The sequence below is a fragment of the Gekko japonicus genome, unplaced genomic scaffold (assembly GCF_001447785.1).
Source record: "Gekko japonicus isolate JY-2015 unplaced genomic scaffold, Gekko_japonicus_V1.1 scaffold415, whole genome shotgun sequence".
Taxonomy (NCBI): Eukaryota; Metazoa; Chordata; class Lepidosauria; order Squamata; family Gekkonidae; genus Gekko; species Gekko japonicus.
In genome coordinates, this window is record NW_015173136.1 from 119894 (window position 1) to 140012 (window position 20119).

The window sequence follows — 20119 nt, forward strand, 5'->3', positions numbered from 1 at the left end:
GAGGGCAAAACGAAAGACTTTGCAAGTGAGGAGGGGATGGGGGGGGGCGGAGGCAAGCAGGAAGGAGCCGCTGGCTGGGAAATCTGGCTGGGTCCCTCGGAGATAGTTGGGGAAGCGAGTTCGAGGAGGGCAGCACCATCTGTGGGGAGAGGGGGCTGCCTTGCCACAGTAGTCTGAAAGCCCTTTCCCCCCACCTTCCCTGGGGAAGCGTCCTACTCAGTTTTCATTGTGACGTCTACAAAGTGGGCTTGCAGTTTCTACTCGCTGCATGTGGAAAACGTCGCCCCCCCTTTTTTTTTGGAAACCCAGGCTGTGGAAACTAGGAAACCTTCCGGTCCATTTCCACTATATATAATATATATTCCCATTGACTTACAGATTTTTTAAATTAAAAAAATCCCTTCACCCTTATTAGCAGGATGCTAGCCTGATTAAGATATTTTGCCTTGCATTGTGTTGGATTATTATGTGTGTTTTTTTGGTGGGGGGATGGACCCGATCTTGATTGTTTGAGGACGTAATACTTGTAACTCTCATTCCCCTCTTCTTCCGCCCCCATTCATACACAGAAAGCAGTTGCAAACATTCTTTGGAAATGGAGGATCCAAAGTGCTGTGTTTCAAGGATGAAATGGCAGAGCGTTTTGGAAAGGTGTTGCCATCTAGGCAGATAAGCAGGAAAACATCAGCGAGCCATATCGGCTCCTTAGCAACTCCTTTGGACATTGGATTTTTCTGTGCATCACCCTGACGTTTGTCAGGTGATGCATTTTTGGTGGCAAACAAAACCTTTACATCCGACTCCTTTAACCTGCAATATTCTCAAACTTTTTCCTGCTCCTTCACCCAGATCTTTTGTAAGCAAGTGTTTGCTCACCAAATAATGCAAACAAATAGCATAGTTACATTGAGGCTTCAGAATACCTTGGTCTTGGATTGAATTGAATACGTACATTTTTTTTAACAAACGGGAAGGAACTCTCCCATAATTCTTGTGTAGTGAGATAAAGTACTTTTTGTTTATAGGACCTGTAAACTTCAACATCTAAAAAAACTTATCTCTTTTCAAGAAGTATGATTAATTTGTGTAGATTGCATTTTATTACCCAGTATCATTCAGGAGTAAAGAGAATGCTCTTTGACCCACACCTAGTCTGGCATGTGGGTACAAATGCATACCTTTCAGTAGTGTCATGAAGAAAGCCCATGTGAATAGAGTTGAGTAGGATTTTGAGTTGACCTTCTTAGGATTGCTCTGTCTTCTCTTGCAGTGCAGTAGTGCCCTTAAACAACAACAACACAAAAACCCTTGTTAGGATTTGGCGTATGGGTCAGTGCTTCAGTCATTAGAGTGGTCTTTGTGGTCTATATGATGCCAGGCAGAACAACAGTAATTTTTAAAAGGAATTATTACTCTTCGGACATGTTTACCTTAGTTCTTAAAAGTTCTCTGCAGCCAGTGAATATGCATAACACTAATGAAAACACTATAATCATGCACTCTTGCAGAAGTGTAATATGGGCAAACAAAAGCAAGCACCAATTACTCTAATGTAAGTATATGGAAGGATGCCATGTGCAGTTGGGTCATATTTTCTTAACTGCCGAGGAATACATTAGTAAGAAGCAAGGTTTAGTTGACAGTGTTTTGTGCCTTATAATGGTAGGTAAAAAAACAGGAAACAGAGAGTGGTTGGTTTTAATATAATAGTATTGGGTTGGACTGTGTTTGTTCTGTTTGTAAGCCTACACCGACCAGTCAAAGTTGGCATCAATGAGCCTGGGAATTCCAACCAACTGGAGGTAAATTTCCATGGCTTAAATTAGATCTTGACAGGGGTCATTTCCTGCAGGAGCGCACAGGAGCGGAGCCCAGGGGGCGGGCACATGCAACAAGCCCCACCCCCTGCTCCCAGCAGCCCTCAGTCAGAGCAAGAAGCAGCCAGGAAAGTTGCAGAGCCCCCCACCCTGGTCCAAAACAGTTCAGTGGCACCTTTATTCAGGTACAAGCTCTCCCTCCTCTGCAAGGACAGATCTGCACGTTCCTTCCCCAATAGCTGGCAATCCAAAACAGTCCAGTGGTGTCTGAGTGGTGGGCGTTGCCTTCTGACATACTTCCGGTGATGTCAGGGGGTGTGGCATATGCAAACAAGTTATGCTAATGAGTTATGCTAATGAGCTCCTGCACCTCTTTTTCTGCAAAATGACCCCTGGATATTGATTGTATCCTTGGTGTGCTTATATCACTAAGAGCAATAAAAAACTGCAGAGAGGAGAAAATAGGGTTTTTTAAAGTGCTGGAGAATGATCCTGTAGATCTGCTCTAATCCTCCGAGCACACCAAACCTAAGGCACTTCTTTACGAGAGTATGTGTTCAGAATAGTGAGGTGCTTTTAGGGTTGCCAGGTCCGAGTTGAAATATTCCTGGAGATTGGTGGCAGAGTTTGGGGACATTGATTGTATCTTTGGTGTGCTTATATCACTAAAAGCAATAAAACATTGCAGAGAGGAGAAAATAGGGTTTTTAAAGTGCTGGAGAATGATCCTGTAGATCTGCTCTAGTCCTCCGAACACACCAAACCTAAGGCACTTCTTTACGAGAGTATGTGTTCAGAATAGTGAGGTGCTTTTAGGGTTGCCAGGTCCGAGTTGAAATATTCCTGGAGATTGGTGGCAGAGTTTGGGGACAGCCGGGTCTGAGGAGGGGAGGGAGTTCAGTAGAGATATGATGCCATAGAGTCCACCCTCTGAAGCTGCCATTTTCTCCAGGGGAAGAGATCTTTATAGTCTGGGGATGAGATCTCCAGGCCCTTTCCTGGGGGTTGGCAATTCTGCCTGCTTGTAAAATTATAGCTGATTTGTAACCCAGGCATTTATAATCCCCAGCCAGCTCATGGATATGCTAGTTTTGAAACCTTTTAACACTACAAGCAACTAGCTGTCTAACAGTGAAATTGGTCCACGTGAATTTATTAACAGACAGAGTCTGTCCTCTAGAACAGGATGTATACAGATAAGCTTCAGTAGCCCTTCACTGGTTACTTATGCTTCATTGGCAGTATGTAATATACCAGAAGGTATATTGTACAAGTACAATAATAAGTAGGTACATTACAGAACCATGTTTAAATATGAGGGAAATCTGGAGTTTGTGGACATCTTATTATTAGAATAGTTAAAAACCCTACTTGCCAAGTAATTTACTAAAATGATGACAACAAGTTGGAATACATTTTAGTGTTTTGCCTGTTGGGAAATAATCATGAGTCCGTGATTTTGTATGTTCTTCTAAGTCAAATGTGAGAGAGGGTCTCTTGCTTCTACCTTGTCTTAGGCAATGAGTTCTGCAGAAAAGATCACATGACCTGTGCCTCCAATGAGACGTGTTGTAGAGTGGCTCAGGTCATGCCACTCTGGCTGCAGTCACACACACTAAATAATCCACTTTCAATGCACGTTCCAACTGGATTTTGCCAGTTCACACAGTAAACTCCAGTTGGAAAGTGCACTGAAAGTAGATTATTTAGTGCAGGGGTGTCGAACTCATTTGTTATGAGGGCCAGATCTGACATAAACGAGATCCTGTTGGGTCAGGCCATGTGTGTCAAAATGTAATGCCAGGTAGCGGAGATATAAACTTTATAAAGGACACAAACACAAAGGTTTTTTTTAACTTAAAATAAAAACATGCTTAAAACATTGGCACTCTTGCAATATTTTGTTTATTTAACAGTGTCTGATAACTGACACGTCTTGCTCTGATTTATTGCATCAAAATGTCTGTGCTGTTGCAATCCTGAGTATGCTGTTCAGGTGTGTATCTGTAAGCTGCAAACCTATGATGATGCAGCAGCAGAACTGGAAGAAGAAGCAGAAGACAGACAGTTCCACTGTGGGACTGATAGAAGCCCTCTGGGGGCCTGATCCGGCCACCGGGCCACATGTTTGACACCCCTGATTTAGTGTGTGTGACCACAGCCACAGTGTCCACCTGTCTCAGAAGTGCTTGGACATACATTACTATTTTAACTATTTTTTTTCTGATAAAGGGAGCTTTGACTCTCAAAAGCTTATATCCTGAAAATCTTGTTGGCCTCATAAGGCTCTACTGGATTTGAATGTAGCTGTTCTGCTGCGGACTAATACGGCTACCCTCTGAAACTCTTTTACCAGTGGAATCTTAAACAAATTGCCATAGTTGGCAACCCTAGTTCTGGAGAAGGGAGATTTGGTTTGGTGATGGTGGTTGTTGCAACTGGTGGTTCCAACTGGCCACCAACTGGCTTGGCTCATCTGTGGTTACATCATTTCCATCCTGAAATGTGGTGGTGGAAAGTGCTATCAGGTAGCAGCTGACTTACAGCGACCCTCTAGGGGTTTCTAGGCAAGAGACGTTCAGAGGTGGTTTGCCAATGCCTGCCGCTGCATAGGAACCATGGAGTTTCTTGGTAGTCTCCTGTCCAAATACTAACCAGGGCTGATCCTGCTTAGCTTCCGAGATCTGACTAGAGCAGGCTAGCCTGGGCCATCTGGATCAGACAGCATTCTGAAACATGGTCAGGGTACAAAGGGGAACAAAAGGCTGTCTAGTCCCATCCCATGTCACCCAGCCAGACCACTGGTCTGATCGATCCACACATCCAGCCCCATGATCAGGAGATCACAGGGATCCACACAAGTACATTATTCCATGAGTTTCCATTTTCCTCATAGATTCGTTTAGTTCATTTTGATTTATCAAATGAAGATGCCTATAAGATTAATTTATTTGTATTGGGTCAGTGCATGTCTCGAGTTTATGGAAGTTACACTTTTTTATCCCCAAAATGAGAGCTGCAGACAATATTTTAGTCAAAATGCTGGCGTTTCTGTAGAGAAGAAAGAGAGATGATCTCACATGGAAAAATATTAAATGGACTCTTTGATTTCAGTTGAGCTTATTTCCATTAGATCCAGGGTGTTGAAGCTCATGGCCTTGGAGCTTATTTATACTTTATGGCAGCAGATGTGTTCCCTGACAGAAACACTTAAAGTGTGAAGTGGAGTCTCTAAGCACTGGAGACATGTGGTAGGCACATGCTGGGGAGCCATGATTGGCCCCATCTCTCTGCTACGTGTTTGCTGCTTATTTGGATACACGTGGCTCTGCCCTGGCTTGTCTTTCCTTCACACCTTGCATGTCTTCATGGGAAGCGTACCTATCACCATAAACTGTGAACGAGCCCTTAGTTTATCTCAGTAGTGCAAGCTGAAAGCTGTTCACTTCCTCATCCATTTATTTGTTTTATAAGACGCTCTAAAACAAGTCCTTTAAAAGCTGTGCAGTCGTTTTTTTGTGATGTTCTTTCATTTAGAACTCACAAGATTCATTTGAATATGAGGACTTGTATAGAGTGACTTCTTGTGGAGCCCCCAGTTCCAGAATGACAGTTAATACCAAGTCACTTCTGCCATGAATTGCTTTCGAAGTTATGCCCCTTGCCCTTGTGTGCTTCCTAACTGAGAGGGAAAAAATTAAGACAACACTGTAGTAATAGGAGAATGGTGGTTTTTGCTTTCATTTTTTATGTTGTCGTTTCAGCAGAGAGGGCTTGTCAACGTAATGTATGTGAGCACGTCTTGGGTCCCAGTACTAATAATCTTCTTATTGTTAAAAAACATCAACCTAAATGTGCTGTGTCTTAGATGAAGGCTGCAGATAGACATCTATTCAGGCTGGGGTCTGTGAAGACAAATTTTCTGTCAGGTTGGATGCTGCTCAGATAATATTCTTGCACTTGTGAGAACATCTTCATTAGGTTTTAAAAAATTGCGAATTCTGGACTGAGGCATACTTAACTGATTGCAGAAAGCAAGCTGGTGTTATTAACAAATGTCCTTCAAGGAACTTCATCAACACTAGTGTAGATGAGGAACGACGTCTATAAATCCTAAACATGTTGGACCAGCACACAGTTCAACAGACTATGACTGCTGGATTGCAGCTATTTCAAAGAAACAAGTTTTGTTGATTTTGATAACATTCTTCTATATAATATATGAAAGGCCAGTGAAAACAATAGTATAGACTGCTGGAATAGTATTAATTTGCAGTAGACATTGCAGACAAACATTATTCTGAGTGTTGATCGTTTTCTGATATTCTTGGAAACAAGGGGGAGAGGGACAACGCAAGTCTCAGCCTTGCAAATAAATCAAGAAGTTACTAGCCCATAAAAACATTACTAGCTTGCCTTGCCACACTTACCTGTATTAGTCATTTGTGGTATAAAATGAAGGGAAGAAAGGTCAAACTTTTATAAAGTTCCTTGGCTGGTGGTCTGGAGGTAATTCTTACTTGTCACAGATGACTTGACAAATGGCTACTTACTTTTTTAACTATGATGTTATTCAGTTTTTCTTCCCTTATCTAGTGACTTACTCCAGCTTTTAGTTTCTGAACTGATTGCTACTAGGGCTCCAACCAGTATAGAAGTCATGCCTCCTGACCTTTTCTTTAATTCCAGATAGTGAGAGCTGGTTGTGATTGCTAATGGTGAGAAGAAAGCTCTCTGCACATGCCTATAGGACCTTTTTATTTATTCACATGTTAACATCACATATTGCAGAATTTTGGCCTAGTGACTGTCTGTTCATGAGTAGCAGCCTTTCCCCATATGTTTCCCCAAGGGCACTACGGTTGGGGAGTCAACATCTCCTGGAAATTCCAGGCCCCAAGGATATTAAATTTGCTGTTACTAGAGCCAGGGCATTTTCGGTGGTGGCTCCTACCTGGTGGAAGGAGCTCCTGGAGGAGATCCAGGCCCTGCGGGACCTCTCTCAGTTCCGCAGGGCCTGTAAGATGGAGCTCTTTCACCAGGCTTTCGAGTAGGAGCCGCCGCCACTATAATTCCACCACCGCTATGTATGCAGCATCGCACCACTACCACCAATATGTGGTTCCATCTGGGTGCGAGGTGACCCTGGAAGGAGGGGGGATGACAGGTTGCAGGAACGATGTTATTGGACTAAGATCTACCCCCATCTTGCGATAAATGGAGCACTGACACTTTGTTGTTGTATTATATTGTTTTATTGTTTTAGGCTGTTTTTATCTGTTTTTACTCTGGCACTTGTGCCTCGTTGTTAGCCGCCCTGAGCCTTCGGGGAGGGCGGGATATAAATCCAAAAATAAATAAATAAAATAAATGAAGTCTGGTTGTAAGGAGTCATTTTTCTAGACTTTTGGGCTTCAGCAAGATACAGCCTTCCAAATATATTTCTTTGCTGCTTTAATTACATCTTTTAGAATCTCCCCTGAATTTTGGTATAACATAACTATTGTTTAGAAAATAAACTTTGGGTACTTAAAATAGGAAAAACCCCATACAGAAATCATTAGTATATATTAACATTTTAACTCGTCTTTTAAACTGTTGCCAAAATCTTGATTTTTAACAGTCCTGATCACTGGGTGTTAACTGTTTATTAGTAGTGTAATGGGTTTATCAACAAAGATTTATGCGCAGAAATAATAAGAATCTAATAGATTATTTATGGATCACATCCTGATGTCATGATGATCATGTGCATGCCTCTGCAAGGATCTTTATAAAAGTGGTCCCGTGAGGGAACAAGCTTTGTTAGACCTGGCCTTAAAGCTATTGAACAGTTCTTCTGTCTGATCTGATGTAAATTTTAAAAAAACCCCACAAAGACACAAGTACAGATGCTTCAAAAAATAAAAAGTGCTACCTCTCATTTTTCTTTTTACAGCATGTGATTGATTAACTTCTGGTGGAGCTTTTTTTTGGAAATGCAGAAACACTTCAGTTGTTCTAATAAATGTTAGACACATATTATGCTGTTGAACAGTCAATTCCTATTTACTTGCAGCAGTGTACACCAATTATTATTTAAGTAGATTCCTGTAGCATTGTGTGGTGAGGGAATATGTGGAATATACACATTTTTGAAGAGTCACGATCCAAACAAGATTAGTAGTAACATATTCACTGTGACTAAATTGATTCCAGTATTAAAATGAAGTTGTCATGTCTATATCTAATTCTGAACACAACTCTAGATGTGGATCCTTAAATCCACAAATTAGGACCATGGACAGAGAAGGGAGATCCTTCTACAAATTGGGGGGGGATGTCCAGGTTTGCATAAAAATCCCAAACCCTTAACATAAAATGGGGAAGTTTACAAAGAACGCCAAAATGGAGATGAATCGTCTGTGCAACCACAGCCAACACAATCCTGTTCCACAGACTTACCAGTGTGGGGCTGGCTGCCAATGAGCCTGTCACCCCTGCATTGGGCAGCCCTGGGACATCCTTGAACTGAGGACATAGGCCTCCATAATGGGTGGGGCCTGATACCACTCCATCCACCTTCCTTGTGGCAGAGACAGCTGATGGGCAGGATGTGTGGCAGATGGCAGAAGAGTGGGAAGTCGCTCTCCACTGTTGCATCAACTGGGCAAATGGGAGGGGGTGGTGCAGCGGTGTGTGTATGTAACAGGAGCCACTGTCCCTTGCTGCCATGTAAGCCAGGCAGGCTGAGTGAGCACTGTGGGTGGGGGAAGGTGGATCAGGACCCCCCCCCCACTGCTACTCTGAGAGCCAGGCATGCAGAGACAGCAATGCTGTAGGTAGGCTGGGAACTGGGAGGCAATGGTGTCGCACTAGGGCAGCTTTGCTGGCCAGCAAGTAGGCAGCCTTGGGAAGTGGGTGGAAAAAAATGGGATCCTTCCCCCATTCATCTTATGGGGTACATACTTATACTTTCAGATCTTGTTCATCTGAGCTTATCGTCTGAACATCTCTTGAGGAGCAAAAAGTTGTTTAATCTCATCTGTTACATGTGCATTCTTTTCTCTGCCATCTTGCTTAGTAACTCTTGTGGCCATTTGTCCCGCACAGGCAGTCCTTTGTGAATTATCTGGCCCCATTTTCTGTTTTTCAGATTGCTCCCCCATGTTTGCTCTATCCAGCCCATCTCCAAGTCATATCAACTGTACTGCTGTGTGAAAATGTGGCCCTTTCTCTTTGCTTGGTGTAAACTCTGCTCATCTTGACTGTGGTAACCTTTTCCTTTCTGGCCCACCTCTAGCCCACCCTGTGACACCTAAATCACTCATGTATTTCTCTGTTCTAATTGTATGGTACTTCTAATTAAAACCCTTTTCTGGCTTCTTGTCCATTCCCAGATTTAGCACAGACTTTTTGTCCTTGGTTTCAGAACCCTCCATGGCCTTGGTCTTCTCATCTGTCAGCCTTATATGACAATATATTCCTCTCTGTGACTTTTGTTTTTCTACCGTCATCTGTCCAGAGAGCTACTCCCTTAAACAATCCTGCCCTTTCCCCCTAGCTGTCCATTATTCCTTTGAGGACACCAGCGTAATAACCATCTCTCTGTTTCTTCAGATTTCCCTTCAAAACCATCTATTTCCATGAAGCCTAGGCCAGAATTCCTTGTTTATAGTACCTTATACTGAAACAAAGCTTACGTATGTGTAACTGAACCTAAAGCATATTCTTTCCATTGACCCTTACTTCTCCCTTTCCCAAAATCCCTACTTTTATTGCCTCATAATGTTCAGTTCTAAATGTAATGTGAGTAGCAGGTATGTATGGCCTTATTCATCTTTAAAAGTGTGGGGGGGCAGTCTGGTTTTAAGGAAAAGGCAGCTGCTCAGGCAATTAAATTGTGCCACTGCCCTGCTGTACCCTGTTGCTGTCAGCACTTTTCTTCTGACCCAGCTCAGTTGCTGTATTGGAGCTGGGTCTAAAAGAAAAAGTGCTGAAAGCAACAGGGCATGGAGAGAGAAGGCACAGAGGGGAGGAAAGGTTTAGCTTCCCTCACTCATGATTTTCGCTTTTCAACAAAGACCCTCTGCCTCCTTGCTTTAGAGAAAACATATTCAGTCATGTTCAGTTTTGTCTGTGTATCACAATACTTGTCTGAGTAGGCAGAACTGCGTGTTACCTTGACACTTGTGTTTACAGAAGTAATGTGAATGTGGGATGGAAGGGCCAGTTTTGACCGTGTATCACAACACTTGTCTGAGTAGGCAGAAGTGTGTGTTACCTTGACACTTGTGTTTGCAGAAGTAATGTGAATGTGGGATGGAAGGGACGTTTGTAGGGCTGGATGGGGGGGGCGGGGGGGCGAGGGGAGTTTAAAACCTCTTGTGCTACCTCTTGTGTTTGCACATTTCCCCCTCTACCAGGATCCTTTTCAGGTTTGAAGCCCAGATGAAGATCTAACAAAAATGGCTGTGGATGTAAGACTGAGAGTAGCGTTGCCAGGTTGCCCCCCCCCCCCCGCCACAAGTGTGGGAACAAGGGTGTAGGATTGCCAGCTACAGGTTGGGAAATTCCTGGGGATTTGGGGGTGGCAGCTGGGGGAGGGCAAGAAGCTCAGTGGGGTACAATGCCATAGGGTCCACCCTCCAGAGAAGCTATTTCCTCCAGGGGAACTGATCTCTGTAGTCTGGAGATGAGCAGTAATGCTGGGAGATTTCCAGGCCTCACCTGGAGGCTGGTATCCCTAAAAAGTGAGTGCATGTTAAATGAAAAGTAGCCTTTTCTGAGCTTTCTTTTTAGTGGTTTGAGACACAATCCACAGAGCTTTTGAAATACATGATAGCAGTCAAGCATTTGTAGCGGGCCTTCCTCCCCCCCCCCCCAAATTCCCCCCAACAGCTTAAAGCTGTACGTGAAAAAAATGCATTGTGTTCTGAGTTAAACATGCTGATCTGTGAAATGTGTGTTTATGGGTGGGAATCTTTTTATAGGAAAGGTGTAATACAAGTCCGTTATCTTAACTTGGGATTGATTTGACTTGGATAACTAAAGAATCCTTAGTAAAAATATTGTCTTAGATGTTTTTGCTTTTATTCGGTACAGTTTGCCAGTACTTGCCTCCACCCAAGAATTTGTCCTGGGTACCAAGGAGAATGTAGCTTATGGTGGTAAGGCACTGAAATACTTCCGTGTCCCTGCCCCACCTCTTTTCAAATATGAGGCTGTTTGATAAACTGTAAGGTCGCGAAGAGTCGGACTCGCTGCGCGACTGAACAACAACAACAAGGTGTTTATAGATCCAAAGCATCCATAGCTATACTTCATTTCTAAAACCAGTTTATGTTTGTAAAGTCTGAATGGGGAAAAATAGGGTATAAGTAAACCACTGAAGTAACCTGCAAGAGCACCATATGCTAACTTGCCTTCATTTCTGTTTGCTCATTGTTTGATCCCTTTATAGCAGTGAGGGCAGTCCGTTGTCTAAAGAATCAACATCTACTACATTCCACTGTGGACACACACTGGTAAAGAAAATAGCAGAGATCATGCTCTGTATTTTGGACAGCACGCCAGTCAAGTATAAACTGTCAAAGCAAAGCCTGCTTGTTTGAAGTTATTTGTAAAGGTGATAGAAAAAGAGTGGAACAAATGATAGGAAATCTGTATGTTCTTGGACGGCAGTTGTGTGAATAAATTCCTTGCTGTGTAATTTAAACTTTAAAATAAGCACTGCTTTGTATTGTTATCCAGTTTGGAAAGTTACCAAGAGTAATCATATGAAAACACTACAAATGATTGGAAATAAAAGTTTAAAATTGAAGTCACTTAACTGTAATAGAATGGTATACTATCACAACAGAATCCTAACCCATTTTCCTCACAAGTCACTGTGCGTGTGCTTGTGCGCACGCACAAACACACACAGAGCTCTAGTGGAATGAGGTATTTTTTTAAAAAAAATGGTTTGTAATATGTGAAATGTATGCAAAATCCTGCAATTGCATCAATTTAGAATATTGTTCTGAAAAATCAGGCAGCCTCGTTGAAATCAATAAATCTTTTATTTCCTGCACATTGCTCCATGAAGTTTTCATAGTTTTAGCATTAATTTTCTTTAATATAAACTTGCCTAATGCCATAAAGTAATGAAGATCTGCACTGGAGGCTGTGCTGCCCTCCGAGGTAAAGTGGGTAATCCCAGGGCTGGCCTGTCTACTAGGTATATCTATGTCCGTGGTGCCACAGGTGGAAGGGTGGCAACCAGCCCCTGTTGCACCTGCTCACCCAAGGCTTTTTTTGGGGGGGTGGGGGTCTGTCATGGTAGGCTGCAGCCCTGGGAGGCACCTGGTGTCAGTGGGCTGCAGGCTGGGAGCCTTTTCCTTCCTTCATTTCCTGGGGTAGGGCAGAGGCAAGCCTGGCCCCTTTCCTTCTTCCCTCTCCCCATCACCTTACCTTGCTGGGTGGGGATGGAGGTGGAGAGACAAGAAGGTGGGTGGTAGATTCCTGGTGCCTCCTCCGTGCCTTGCTACTGCATGGGGAGGGAAGGAGTGTAGGTGCCTTTGCACTGCATTGCTGTGCTGGGGGCATGGAGAGCAGATGTTGCCTCACTGTCTCAAGGGGAGTGGGGGTGGAGGTGTTTTAGTGCTTAGGGCAGCTGTTGTCTTCCTTCTTCACGGTGGAGGTGGTGGCTTGGGCATCGTAGCCTAGGGCACCCAAAAGCCTTGTGCTGGCCTTGGATGACCCTGAAGGACAGCACCTTTTTTGTTGTTGTGCTTACTCTCCTATGGAATGTCCTTCCTCGTAGCTCTTCACCTGATAACAAACTTGGTGACTTTTCAGTACTGAACTAAAACATTGCATTTTTAATTGAGTTTTTGCTGATTATTGAATTTTCTTGATTGGCACTCGGTCTTGTACTTCTCTTATTACCTCCCCCGCTGCCGCATTTATTCTTCTATATGTATTGCTGCTGCTATTTCATTTATCATTATACTCCTGTTTTATTGCATTGAACTGGTTTGATCATATTTTACCAGCTATCATTGTGTTAAACTGTATACTGCCTCAAACTCTACTGAGAGTGCAATAGAAAGGTAGATTAAATAAATACATCCCAATTAGGTATTCTCTTGTTTCTAATTGAATGTGAACTTTCTTAGAAGAAACATGTTGAAAGATTCTCAGGGCAATCCTAAGTTAAGTTATATCTTTCTAAGCCTATTGACTTCATTGAACTTAAAAGGTAAAAACTCTGTTTCATCAGTAAATACAACCATATCTGTACACCTATTGTGGTACAGATTTCTTTTTGAAGATAAATGCAACAAGTAAACAGGATGCATGAACCATGATATTCCCATAAGCAGTATTGTAACTTGTATGCAATGTAATTATATTTTGTATACTTGCAATTAAGCAGTTATGCTTCAGACAGGGAAAAATTACCTCTTCAGGATTGAAGAGGAACGTTGCAGAGCACTAAATCAAGTAAACTATACATGTGCCATAACGTTTTGTGAGTATAGCTAAAATTTTAAAATTAGCTCTGCACTGAGGTATGCTTGGCAATATTCCTATTGAGGAATAGGAATCTTTGGGCCTTTCAGAAGAAAGGCTGGCAGTATAATTGATCTTTGCTTTTAAATAAAATTAATCCTTGGAATTTCTTCAGTGTAATGGAGGAGGAGGGATTTGCATAGCCATTCCATTTCCACCTCTTAAGATATCTCTTGGATGTGCTGTCTAAGAGTCCTGAATTATAGGGATGCCTAGCCAAACTAGTAGTGTTAGGAAATAATTGTGATCAATCTTCTGTGCTAAAATTTAGTCTCTGTTTTGGTTAATTTTTAAGACAGACTACATATGACCCAACAGTTTTTTTCCACGGGGGTGTTTTTGAATGTCGTAGTGGTGATGGGTGGGGTTATAGTTGTGTTTTGCTGCAGTATTGTTTTGAACACAAAATGCAATTTAAATTTTTGGGATTTTGCTACGGTCAGGCCCGCAGCCTTCAGCTTGTCTAAAAGCAGGTTTCCAGCTTTAATCAGTGTAATCAAACAGCTAATTTTTGAAATGGAAGACTAATTTTTTTGTTTTTGACTGGTCAGTGGAGAACCATGGGACATGTTCTAGCACTGGGTCAACCTTCCTTATCCTAATAAATTTGAAAACAGTTAACTGTTTCCAAAGAGTAAAACCAATAATTGGCTTTATTGCACTTCTGAGCAACTTATCTCTTCCCCAAGAAGCCTCAGTCAACAGTGTTCCTTCACTGAGATTTTTGGAATGTATTAACTGAATTTAAAGAAATGTACATGACTGCCAGATAGGTGATTGGCTAAATGAAGATCTTCCATCTTGTAGCCTCACTGTCAAGAGTAGGAGCTGCAACAAACCGATCCCATCCATTGCTTCTCTTCTGTAAATCCCCTCATTGGTTGGTGGACACAAAAAGGATGGCATTTGCTTTTCTCTGTGGATAAAAAGATGAGAAAGCTGAACCTTGATGGTTGGTAGATAGAATAATTAGGTTATCAAGCCTGGATAAAATTTGTAGATTTCTCTCATAATAGAACCAGCTTCCACGGTTCTCTCTACTGAACTGGAATACTGTTGCTTTTTCTAAGACGGCAACCCAAAAACAGCTTTGTCTCAAGTTAATTAATGTGTAGGAATTCTTGTTCCAGTTATTTGTGCTGTTGTGTGGTTACTAAAATTGCCATTCACTGCAAAAATAAAATAAAATTCTAGTTTTCATTGTACATGCTGTAAATAAAGATGGTTTTGTAATCTATTCCAGTGTTAATCCCTTATAGTGTAATCCCAGAAAGAGTTCTACAGCTTTCTAAACCTGTTGACTTCAATGGATTTAGAAGGGTATATCATAAGAACATAAGAGAAACCAATGTTGGATCAGGCCTATAGCACACCCAGTCCAACACTCTGCCAGAAATACCAGGTATCTCTGCATAGGATTGGACTGAGAGTCTCTGTTCTGCCTTGTTCCTGTCTTTCTCAGCAAGTTGGTGACGTTGCATGCCAGCAGGAGGGAAGGTAGGGTTTCTTAGGAGGTTTTTCTTGGGTTTTAGGAGATTTGTCTTCCTCGTGATAGAGACTCTTTTGATGTGGGGGAGGCAGGCCAACACCGTATACATGGCTGGCCGAGGATTTGCTAACAAGTGTCTGTTCTTACCTAGGAGTGACCTCATAGCATTGGTAGCACAGCACTGGTGAATGGTTGAGAAGCACATGATAACGCAGTCTTGTTGGATCTAAGCAGGTCTGGGGCTGGTTAATGCTGGATGGGAAACCTCACCAAGTAGTCAAGGAAGCAGCAATGTTCTTTGTATTGCAGACACACCTGACAAGTATTGGGAATGCTGCTGCTATATCAGTAGTTCTGTTAAGTACTCTAGAGCTTGTACGTGCAAGTCTTATATGTTCCCCACAGAGTGCTCCATTTTAAATAAGACGTGATTCAAACTAATCCAGACCCACCCACCCCCTTGATGAATTTGTAGGCACTTTTGGAATTTTGAGGAAGTGTAGTAAGTGCTACCTAGGGTTGCCATCCTCCAGGTAGGATGTGGAGATCTCCCAGAATTACAGCTAAACTCTAGACAACATACATCAGCCTTCCTAGAGGAAATGATTGCTTCAGAGGGTAGACTCTATGGCAATATACACTGCTGAGGTCCCTTCCCAGACCCCACACTCCATCCACAAATTGTCAGGAATTTCTCAACGCAGAGTTGGCAGTCCTGGTGCCATATGCTGAGCTTGAGGTTAGCAATTGAATGAATATAAGCAACCATAATGATGATCAAACCTATAGGGGTTTGGTGTAGTGGTTAAGTGCGCGGACTCTAATCTGGGAGAACTGGGTTTGATTCCCCACTCCTCCACTTGCACCTGCTGATGTGACCTTGGGTCAGTCACAAGCTCTGGCACAGCTGTCCTTGAAAAAGAGCAGTTTCTGCCAGAGCTCTCTCAGCCCCACCCCACCCACCCCACCCACCTCACAGGGTGTCTGTTGTGGGGAGGGGAAGGAAGAGGAGTTTGTAAGCCGCTCTGAGACTCCAAGTGAAGGGCGGGGTATAAATTCAATCTCATCATCATCATCATCATCATAGGGGAGGAATGTAGCAGGCCGACTGTTTTCCTTGGTCTTGGTACTCTTGTACTCTGGCTGTGTTACTGATGCAGATCACATAAGGTAACAGGAATGTAGCAGGCCTACTGTTTTCCTTGGTCTTGGTGCTCTGGCCGTGTTACTGATGCAGATCACATAAGGTAACTTCTGAAAGGGTAACTTCTGTAACAAGTGTAACTACCACATTGTCAAAACCCAGGGCATTTAGCGTGGTGTGGGAATGTGTCTGCTTGCATGTAAAATAGCTAAATAATTTAGAACAACTTTGGAGATCATACAGATAATAGTGATACACATCAAGTCCCTAGTCATGTTATTATGCTTGTTCCTACATAGTAAGAATAATGCACTGCACCTCATATACCTTGTCTAATTATTTGGCATGGGGAAAACATCACATGGTGGTCATCTGTAGTGAGTGTCTGCTATAATGAGTTTTGTAAGTAAACGTAATTTGAAATGTGGTGTTGGAGGAGAGTTTTATGGATACTGTGTACTGTCAAAAAGACAAATGAGTGGGTCCTAGATCAAATCAAGCCTGAACTCTCCCTAGTAGCTGAAGTGACTAAACTATTGTTACATTATGAGAAAACAGGAGTCACTGGAAAAGACAATAATGCTAGGAAAGGTTGAAGGCAGCAGGCAAATAAGAACCAACGTGAGATGTATTGACTCAATCAAGGAAGCCACCGACCCTCAGTTTGCAAGACTTGAGCAAGGCTCTTAACTATATAGGACGTTTTGGAGGTCTTTCATCCATAGGGTTACCTTAAGTCAATTGAGCTTACACACACACACACACACACACACAGGTAAACAATGTCAAGGGTGTTATTACAATATTAAATATTGTTTAGGAAGTAAAGATTGGTACAGGTATTAAGCTGTTTGAAATCGTGTATATTTTTGGGAACTATCTGTGGCAGGCAGCTCTTCCACCTTCAAGACTTGTAGTGTTTGCTGTGCAGAGATCTTGGTTTTCCCATCTGTGCAGCCCTCTTTTTTACTTGGTCAGCAAATTTTCTTTTAAGAAGTTTTATTGTGTTGTTAGAAGCTGAGATGTCACTGTATTCTGTAATGGAAATTTTGTTATTTTGTTAAACATTTGATGCAAAACTTAGGAAATGGAAATGTCCCACCTCCCAGCTCTGCATATAAAGTCCCATTCCAGCTCTTTCTGTCAGACTGGTTGGCTGCAACAGCATCTTAACAGCTTCACCTTCTTTAAAAAAAATCCATCTTTTGTCTCCCTGCTTCAGACTCCCCATAGTCCCTGCAAGCTAAATAAATATTGCAACGGTTTTAATACCAGGCTGTGAGCTTTAAGTGCTGCATTTTTGGTGCTTTCCCAAAGAGCTGTGCACCTTGCACCTTTGATTCTGGTGCCTATTCATTCTGTGGTCTTCTGATGCAATGCTTTTCCTTTGCTATTCAGTGGCACAGTCAATATGCTTTATGTAAATTGATTACTGCAGGTTTTTCCTCAAGCCCCACATGTTTGATCGTTTGGGAAGCTGTCTGTTAAGCCGATTCGCCTGTAATTTTTGTTTGTAGTCCACCACTTCATGCTCTTTGGCACTGATGCTGCCCATCTATTGTGCATTGCCGTGTTACCACTTTACAAGATATAAGGTAATATAGCTAGGAACATCAATATCTTTGTTTGGCTTCATTTATCTGTGGCATTTACCTTTCTCATCCCAGAACTCTGTAAAAGGCAATTACTTGTGTTCTCCAGGATGACACTAAGCTTTTCACCTTTGTTTGGCTTTAATGTGATATAGCAAGCCAGGCTACCAGTTTATGTTTTTGCAGTTTTCTCTGCAACACTTCAGATCTGAGGGAGGAAGACAGCCAGAAGAACTGAATTTGATGATAATGAGTGCCAGAAAAAAAAGACATAAGCAGCATATTTCATGAAAAGGGTAAAATTTGCACTGGCATCAGCCATCCTGCATCAGTGTATTTTACAGAATGTTTCCTGGCCATCAGATCCAATTAATAACAGATTCAGTTCTGGCTTCATGTTGCAGCTGGTTGCTAGCAGCAAGTTTGTGGGAGTCAGTGTGGTAGGGCCATTTAGTATCATGGATTCAGTGGGCCTATTTCTTTATTGCCCTGAGCTTTATGCATTTGCTGACTGCAAGCTGTGCATATGTAGAGGGGGGGAAATTAAAAGTGCTAGGTGGTGTGCCTTGAGTTGCTTGATCTGGGCTGGAAAAATCCTCTATTTTGGTAGTGGAACCTAAGAAACTGAAGTATAGTTCAAATCCTGTTCTGTAAGATCTAAGGAAGCCTTGGGGACTTGCTTCACAATTTCTCCTCCTGTCTACATCCTGTAATGGCTGCATTCTGTTGTGTAGGAACTTCCAGGACTGGAAGATGAGGATCAGAACATTGTACTCAGGGTGTTGGATTCATGGTAATTGGGCTTGGGGTGTTGGATTCATGGAAGGACAATGCTGGCCAAGAAATTAAAAGTATTAGGGAAGGAAGGACTTACAAATGACTTGTGAACAAAGGCAAGATTCTGCAGGAGGGCACTCTTCCTCACATATGTGAATGACTGAGGAGTGTTGCTTTTTTATGCTTCTAATGGGAAACTGAGCACTTCAGCCAGGTTTCAATTTAAAAATAGGTAAGATGTCTTCTAAAAAGTGTGCAGAAGTTACATGACTAAGTTGGAGCTTGTGGAAAACATGTATGTTATGAGACTGTCTCTGATGTGAGAGTGTTCTGGATCAGTTTCAGATGTGGGAGCAAGCTGGCATCCAGACATTTCGTGTTTGTACCACAGGGCTAATGGTTGTCTGTTCCATCCTGTATCTCATTGCTTTCAGTTCATCTTGTGTCCAAGTAAATAAGCTTAGATATTCAGCTCTAAGTCTGTGGGGATTTAATTGTGTGTAAGCATGGGGACCCTACTTGGGTCATATAGGAAGTCTTTGTGGCAGAAAATTTAACTTGGCTTCTGATTTGCATTATTACCTGTATTGTTTTGTCCTCCTGTGTTAACTATTTAATATATCTTCTTTCCATCTCCTTGGTGATTTTTACTGTGGGAACAAATAAGCAAGGGTAGTACACCAGTTCAAAAAGATCGTTATCACAATGGAATAATTACATTTAGGTCCTTGATTTGATTTGTTATCTGGAAGATTAGTCCAAAAGCAGGGATGAAAATGAATGTGTTGTGTTAGATGATTACTCTGGGCTGCAGAAAGTTTTATTTATGGATTTTTACTTACACTACATGTTTTAAACTATTCCCTTGGTGACTTTGTGTAGCAGTGCAATTTATGGCCTTTCAAATAAGGTAAGTAAGTAAATAAATAAACAATTCTAGTGTTTCAAGCTAAACAAAGGGAAGGAAAAAGGCACTTATGCTTTCATGGTCCAGAAAGTAAAAGGAAAATACGTTTTAATATACATGCTTAGTATTGGGACAATAACATGGCCTCCTTGCATCTGGATAGTCATCATTTTACGTATTAGTAAAGTGTGGGTAACTATGTGGACACACTGGGCACAAAAGCAAGCTCAGGGAGAGGGGAGGTATGGGTACCAGCAGGAGTAGGTTCCTGTGGGAGAGTCTCTGCAGATCTGAAGGGAAATTCTGGGTTTTCTAAAGGGTCCCCTGCCTTTCCTCCCTCTCCCCACAGTGGCGAAGGATGAGAGCTGAGTATGTGTGATGCCATCATGCAGTCCAGCAGGCAACTTAATTGGCCATGGCTGGGAGTTTGATAAGTTGAAACAAGATCAGTGGCCTACTGTTTGCATCCTTCCAGCTTGGCACTGCAGTGGGGTATATCCAATTCAGTTGTAAAGTTGGAAGGGGAGGGACTGAATATCTGAACACATTTCTTTTCCCTCAGGCTGTGGGGTAAACTGGACAGTGTGCAGATATTTCCATGTGCATATTCCACTGAAAACAGTGCAGTACATAAAAGACAAAATCCTAATTCTCATTTGAGGAGAGGAGGACTTCCTGATGCTTGGGTGCTCCTTCTCTCATAATCCCTGGAGGCAGGTTATTAGATCATTCTTTTAACCCCTGAAGAGAGAGAGTACTTTCCTCCCTCGGTTCTTTTTCTGTCTCCTTTACAAGTGCAGGACTTCGGAGGAGCTGTGGGTACCTTTTGGCTTTTCCCCCTCTGTGGATTTCCTA

General features: G+C 42.3%; 1 protein-coding gene across 2 annotated transcripts in view; it reads left to right on the top strand.

Annotated features, from left to right (window-relative positions):
- CTBP2 (C-terminal binding protein 2) overlaps positions 1 to 20119 on the top strand; it is a 287345-nt gene that overhangs the window by 1027 nt on the left and 266199 nt on the right. The gene's annotated exons all lie outside the window — the stretch shown is intronic.